Genomic DNA, 7,709 nt, shown 5'->3' with positions numbered 1-7,709 from the left:
CCCTTCCTCTTTCAGGGCTTGGGAAGCAGAACGTGCCTTTTCAGTGTGCTTTCTAATTGACATCATGGTGGCCCCAGCCATCTGGTTGTCCCTGTGAGTACTCTGGTAGTCCTTCCTAACTCCTTTCTCTCCCTCATTTATTTCCCAATGAGCTACAATGTCCCATCTTTCTAATCATTTTTTGCTTCCCATCCTCACCACCATCATGCATCAAGGATCAATTTTTTTCCCTTTTTTTTCTTTTTTGGCTTGGACTCCTTCAATATTTAGTTTGGAACATCAACACACCATCTCCATCTGTTGGGTTATTACTTATTATTTTAGTTAAAGTTCACTGGGATCTGGAAGGCAACCCTGATCCATGCTCCCCCATTCTCACCTCCTCTGTGCTATATTCTCCTGATCTTCAGTCCTATAGCGTGACGTGCCATTCTCTTAAGGCAGAATTGCTATTAAAGCAATATAATAAACACAGGTATTGTGATTTCTTCTTCCTCTCTTTTTGTTTGTTTGTTTTTGGTTAATCTTCACTTGAGGATATTTTTCCATTGATATTTAGGGAAGAGAGAGGGAAAGACAGAGAGAAACATCTACGTGAAAGAAACACATTGATTGGTTGCCTCTTGCACAAGCCCTGACCAGGGCCCAGGCCAGAGAGGAGCCTGCAACCGAGGTGCATGCCCTTGATCATAATCGAACCCGGGTCCCTTTGGTCCTTAGGCTGATGCTCTATCCACTGAGCCAAAACAGCTAGAGCTGCAGTCTCTTCTTGATTGTCTTTCCCATACACCATAAACTCAATGAATAAAAAAATCAAGTGTGTGTCTTGCTTACAGGGTCTGATGCAAAAGTATTAAACTGCATATGCCCAGTAAAGATTTAGAGTACTATAAAATATTGAATGGTTTAGCAGTATTGGGAATCCCTGGGACCATATAGTGTAGCCTATGGGAAATTTCAGCAAGATTTTGATTCCCTTTTATAAATAGGCTAAGTTTTTCATAAAAGGAGGGATCTTAGGTTGTTGACTAAAGAGGCATGGGGCTTGATATATGCATTAACATTAACCCTCTCCATAGTTTTCTTGTCAAAATTATTTCTAAATTACCCCTGAGCATTGGCCTTTCGAGGGGAAACTGTTGTTGTCTTAAAGGGTCTGTATATTTATTGGGATTTACCATTCAAACATTCATCAGTTTGCCCAATTGTTTTATTTTCATTTATATTTCTGACTACAACACTTCTTTCTTTCGGTAATAAATAATTTTGTTTGTTATTTCTCCTTCATTCTAATTCTATGGAATTCTTCCTTCTACTTGTGTTTTGGTGTTTGATGAAGGAAAACACAATTCCCTTAAGAAGTAACACAAAATTTATATAGTGTTTAATATAGTCCCTCTTCACTTTTCAGTTAGAAGATGAATTTATAGAGGATACATAACAGTGGCAGAGTCTGGCTTGCACCAAGTTCTAATTACCATAATCTTAACTCATAAACAATATTGTAGGCCCGACATTATCTCCACTTTTAACTATCAGGACATATCTCAGTTTTAATCATGACTTCTTGTAAAAATTTTGTAAGGAAGAGAGGAATCTATTTTCTACCCATCACTTTAACTAATTAAAAAAGTTGATTCTCATATATTTGTATAGATGGAAATGTATGTGCATGTGTAATGGTGAATACATGTCCTTAGTACACATGTTTAACATTTAAAAATGCATATCAAAAAGTTCATCTGTTGTATAAGGAATAAAAAGTGTGACACTGGCCATTATAAGGTATTAAAAAATTCATGGCAACTTTTTAAAAAAGGAGGAATGTTATTAACCTTGGTGTCTTGACCAAATTACAAATCGGGTAATTACATTTGTCTTCCCTAATCTCCTTTTCAACTTTCAATTGGGTAGTGTATTCTTAATGGATTTCATTACCAAGCTTCCCTTAGGATTTAAAATAGGACTTATCTTGCAAGACTGAGTTCACTCCAAATTTATGTTCTCTAACTTCAATTGAGCTGTCACTGAAACTCTTCAGTTGTGTGTGTATGTCTTTAATTCATTTTTCTTTTTTTTGTGTGTATTGCTTTTATCATTTTGGCTCTTTCAGACCATTTCCACTCTCCCCAAGACAGACACACATTTCAGCTTAGCAATTACTTTTGAATGCCAGGTATGCAACCACTCTCCTATGCTTTGAAATACCAAGATTAATTAGGTATTGTTTGTTACTCTCCATGAGCTTTCATGGCCATTGCTCTTTTACCCTTAGAGAGAGGAACTCACCTCCTACTTTACTGAAAATAGTCATCACCAAGGATGCACTTGGGCAGTCTGTCTCTTCCTTGAGAAAACTTCTACCTCTGATCACACCCTTGACTTAAAACTCTACCATATCATTCTGCGATTTCTTGCCTCTACCTATGCTCTTGATTCCTCTCTTCCTTATTGCCTTACTTCTCTCACTCTTAAATCAATCACTTTCAGTAACTACATTCCACAAACATGTAAAACATCTTTTCTTATTAAGCAGAGAAATTTTTTTTTCTTTTTTCTTTTTTTTAGTTCAGGCAGTGACACACTCTGTTTTCATTTTTTTTAAATCAATATGTCCTTACTTCCCATTTTTTCATCAATTCAACAGAATATCTTTTACTCTTCTTCCATTTTGTTAAAGCTATTCTTCAAATAAATCAGCAAATTTCCAATTGCAAAGTCAATACTCTTTTATTAACACTTAAAATTTGCATTTCTCTCTTGACTTTAACATTGGTGAATGCCCCTTGTTTATAAACTGTGTACCTTCACCTTCCCATAAATTTTGTCTATCCAATAATTTCATTTGTTCAGAAAAACAAAACCAGGCATATTGTCAACATTTTACAGATAAAAAAAAAAAACTAAGGCTAAATATGACTTAAATATATTTTTAACAGCACCTCTTATATATTTGCTTTTGTGTTTCCTTACTTAATTCAATTTATTCAGCAATGTCAGACTTAGATATTAGTATTAGTGGTTAGTTGCAGTATTTCAGACAAAAGATCATGAGTAAGCTATCCAATGTTTCATAGCCAGATTTTATATATAGTTGGTCCAGGATACAAATTCAGGTGGTTCCAAATCCAAAATTTATGTTCAGTCCTTTACAGCACTTCACTTATGAAATCCCTCTGGAATAACCTTTTCTCTGAACATGCATTAATCATACTTATATGAGGATCCTGCTATTATTATATACTAGAGGCCCAGTACATGAAATTCATGCACGGGTAGGGTCCCTAGGCCTGGCAGGCAATCAGGGCCGATCAGGGCCTTCCAGCTGCCAGCCAGGGCCTCTCTTCCCTGGCTACTGGCTGCTGGCTGGGACCTCCCTTCCCCAGCTGCGAGTCCCTGCCTTCCTCATTCTGTGCTGCCCCTTGGTGGTCAGTGCACATCATAGGGAGCGATTGGTCTCCTGATCGGACTCCTACGGGGACAATTTGCATATTAGGCATATATATATCCTATCTAATAATAGACAAACATGGTAATTAACCGTACCTCTGACATGCTTCCCATTGGCTAATCAGGGCGATATACAAATTAACTGCCAACCAAGATGGCGGCTGGCAGCCAGGCAGCTGAAGCGAACAGGAGGCTTGCTTGCTCCAGTGATGGAGGAAGCCAAGGCCCCGCCCCTGCCGCTGCCGGCCTCTGAGCTGCACTCTAAGAAACAATGTTGCAATTATAGAAGCTAAACAAGCTCCAGAAACCTGCTTTCAGCCAGCTGGGCCTCAGAGCTGGAGTTGCAACAGTGTTTCAATTATAGAAGCTAAACAAAGCCCAGATACCTGCTTTCAGCAGCCAAGGTCTCAGAGCTGGAGCCGAGCCTCAGAGCTAAAGCCGGCTCTCAGCTCCAGTGACAGCCATAGAAGGTAAATAAATCCCAGAATTAAAAAAAAAAAAGAAAAAAAGGAGAGGTTGGGAGCTTCAGTCACCCACCAGCCTGAAAACGGCCCTCAGCCCCTCACCCAGACTGGCCAGGCACCCCAGTGGGGACCCTTACCCTGAAGGGGGTGCAACCAGATGCAAACAGCCATCATCCCCTCATCCAGGCTGGCCAGGCACCCAAGCGGGACCCCCACCCTGATCCGGGACACCCTTCAGGGCCAACCAGCCAGCCCCCACGCATGCACCAGGCCGCTAACCTATATAGTAAAAGGGTAATATGCAAACTGACCCTAACAGCAGAAAGACTGGGAATGACTGGTCACTATGACACACACTGACCACCAGGGGGCAGACGCTCAATGTGGGAGCTGCCCTCTTGTGGTCAGGGCGCTCCCACATGGGGAGCTCTGCTCAGCCACAAGCCAGGCTGATGGCTGTCAGTACAGCGGTGGTGGTGGGAGCCTCTCCTGCCTCCTCAGCAGCGCTAAGGATGTTTGACTGCAGCTTAGGTCTGCTCCCTGCTGGCAAGTAGGCATACCCCAAGGGCTGCCGGGCTGCCAGAGGGATGTCTGATTGACATCTTAGACCCAATTCCCCAGGGAGCAGGCCTAAGCCAGCAAGTGGTCACCCCCAAGGGGTCCCAGACTGAAAGAGGGCACAGGCCGGGCTGAGGGACCCCCTACCCCCGAGTGCACAAATTTTTGTGCACTGGGCCTCTAATATGTATATATATTCCACACATGTAAATAGTGGAATCTAAAAACTCATTTTTCTATATGATATCATTGACTTTCTATTTCTCTCAAGAAGGGCTTGCATTTTTAATTTTTTAGTTCTTTCTCCTTTAACTACTTCATTTAGAAACTCATGTGATCACTTATCACTGATATACAGGTCTGGAAAATGAATTGGGGAATAGTAAACTAAGAATTTTGGAATAATTAACTTAGTGGTTTGAAGGCAAACATCTATAATAGTATATTGTGTCAATAGATGGGCGTGTCAAATTGGTAAAATCCAATGATGCTTACCAATATCTTACACATCAATAGATTCTGAGGCAATATATTATAGTGTGAGTGGTTTAAATTCATATTTCTTATATACTTTGCACAAAGCAGCAGGGTGCTTTGGACTGAATTGCTTTCACGCTAATTACATGTTTAAAGCCCTAGCCCCCAATGTGACTGTACCTGGAGATAGTCTTTAGGAGATAATTAAGAGTAATTAAAGGTAAATTACATCATAAAGTAGGGCCCTAATTTGATAAGACTGTGACCTTATAAGAAGAGGAAGATCTTTCTCTCCCTCTCTGCCACCACCCACTGTCATGCTAGGACACACCAGAAACTGACCAGGCTGGCCTCCTGATGTTGGATGTCCAGCCCTCAGAACTGTGAGAAAATACATTTCTATTGTTTAAGCCACCCTTTATGAGATTTTGTTATGGTAGCCTGAGCTGACTAACACACGTACTAATGGGTACATTTCAAAAGCATTTTACAAAGTCAGAGATAGCAAAGTGTTAAAGGGCAAAAGTTAGGAACGCAGAGAAAAACATCAATAACATTTAATCTTGTGCATCAGTAACTTGCTGTCTTTCTGCCTGAGATGGTGCCTTAAAGAAGGTTTAAAAAACATGTAATTTCAGTTCTAGAAGCACAGAAGAAAGAGAGTATGACAGGAAAGTTACTGGAAGATACAGTGTAAAAAATCTGGGAATGATGAAATCATGAAACTAATTCAAGAAACCCAGCTAAGCTTAAGCAAAATAAACAATACAAAACATACCCACCGGTATGTACAAATAATGAAACGACAGAAGGCCCAACAAAAAGAGAGTTTAAGAGCAGCCAGAGTGAAGCAGATTGGCTCCAATGGTGCAATGGTTAGACGACAGCTGTCTCCACATATGTGATAGTGGAAGCCAGAAGATGCTGACATATCTTCAATGTGCTAAAAGGAAATATTTCTCAAGCCAGTAATCTATGAGCAGTGAAAATTTCTTTCAAGAGCAAGAGTTTGCCATCAGCACACTGACTACAAAATAAATTTAAAGTATATCTTTCAGACAGAAGGAACGTGATCTCAGAAGGAATAGTTGATATTCAGGAAATAATAACAAGCACATACAATGATAAGTATATGAGTACATTTTAAAACAACAACTGACTTGGGAAACAATAATAATGTCTGGTGGTCTACTATTATCCACATTTTACAACTTGGAAAGGGAGTGACAAAGAGCTTGAGTGCTTTTATTCAACATCAAATATCTATTAAGTGGCAGACCTAAATTTTGAACCTGACAATACTGATTGTCAAATTCTGTGATTAAATCCTTATTCAACTACTTTTCTGAATGAAAGCATAAAGAATGAATGAAAGTATAGAATTACTCCCACAGAAGTATTAAGTTAAAAGATAGACCTGAAAAAAAAAAAAACATGAGAGAACGAGTTAAAAAGTCAGGATTCAATATTTGTAGACCCACCACCAAACTGCCTAATGGTGTAAACGTGTGTAAGTCCCTTGATGTACCTCGCCATAGCTTCGTTATTTGGAACAAGGGAATAATAGCTATCCCCTCTGTTGATGTTGTATAAGGACAAACTGCAGAATGGCTTGAAGAATAGAATGAGAGTCAGGACTAGCCTGATTCCTCTTATATTTCACTCATTATTGTATTGAAGTGCGCACTTCAAAAAAGGGAAGAGCCCTGTAGGGAGAGGGTGGTGCTGTGGATACAGCAATAACTATAGGCAAAGCAACAGGTACATAGTTCCCTTTCCCAATCTTGGTTTTCAAGAATCTTCTGGGATGGATGTGGATGATTTTGAATAGAGTTACTCACCTTTTGTGGGTCATGATTTACTCCATCCCCCAATATTGTAACACTCTGATTATTCTAAGGGGCTAGCATAATTATAGAATCATTGTCATTGAAGTGGGTGTCATGGCTGTCACCAACTGTGACAAACCTCAACATTTAATTTTCCTCTCCTCTGCCTTCTCACATTTTCTTGATCTTTAGAAGCAGTTGTTCTTATTTTTCCATCTCTCCAAGAATGTTTGTTGGTTGGGACTTATTTCTCCTGAAATCTTCACAGAGGAGACTAGGGTGATCGTGTGTTCGATTATTCAGCTCATGTTGAACTCTGACCATAAGCTGTTACAGGTGACACATGAGGAAACAGGAGATACCGAGATCTTCACCCTCACAAACCTTGTATTCTAGCAGAGCCGGCAGACAGTCAACAAAATAAATAACGATTAGCAATGTTAACAGAAACCTATTAGTAATAGCAGATGATAAATGGAGCAAAAAAATGTAAACAGTAAGGAGGGTCAGGAATGCTGGGGTTGGGTTAGGCCTCCAGGGCAAAGTTAAAATGATTTATTTTATTTTAATTATTAAATCAATTTTGAAAAAAATAGATGGTGCTTAGGAATTATATATTACCTGTAAATCAAAGATTAATTTCTTTCTGACTCATCTAAAATTTTTAAACTGTAGCAAACTCAAAATGAACTCAAATATCCTTAATACGATTTCATTCCTATTTTCTGAGGAGAGATAAGCGTTAACAGTTTTCTGTGGGAAATTTCCCACTCATAGAGACTTGCTTCTCTATTTTACCCATTGCTACAAGGCTAGATAATCACAAATAGAACTTGAGTATGGCATCAAAGGAAATGATGTGGGTGCAAATGTGCTTCAAGAAGAAGCTATAAATAATTTTAAAATAGAAATGCTTACTTTAATATATAAA

Source organism: Myotis brandtii, unplaced genomic scaffold (genome assembly GCF_000412655.1).
Source record: "Myotis brandtii unplaced genomic scaffold, ASM41265v1 scaffold115, whole genome shotgun sequence".
Lineage (NCBI taxonomy): Eukaryota > Metazoa > Chordata > Mammalia > Chiroptera > Vespertilionidae > Myotis > Myotis brandtii.
The sequence above is the reverse complement of the archived record's forward strand: the minus strand, read 5'-3'. Positions refer to the sequence as shown.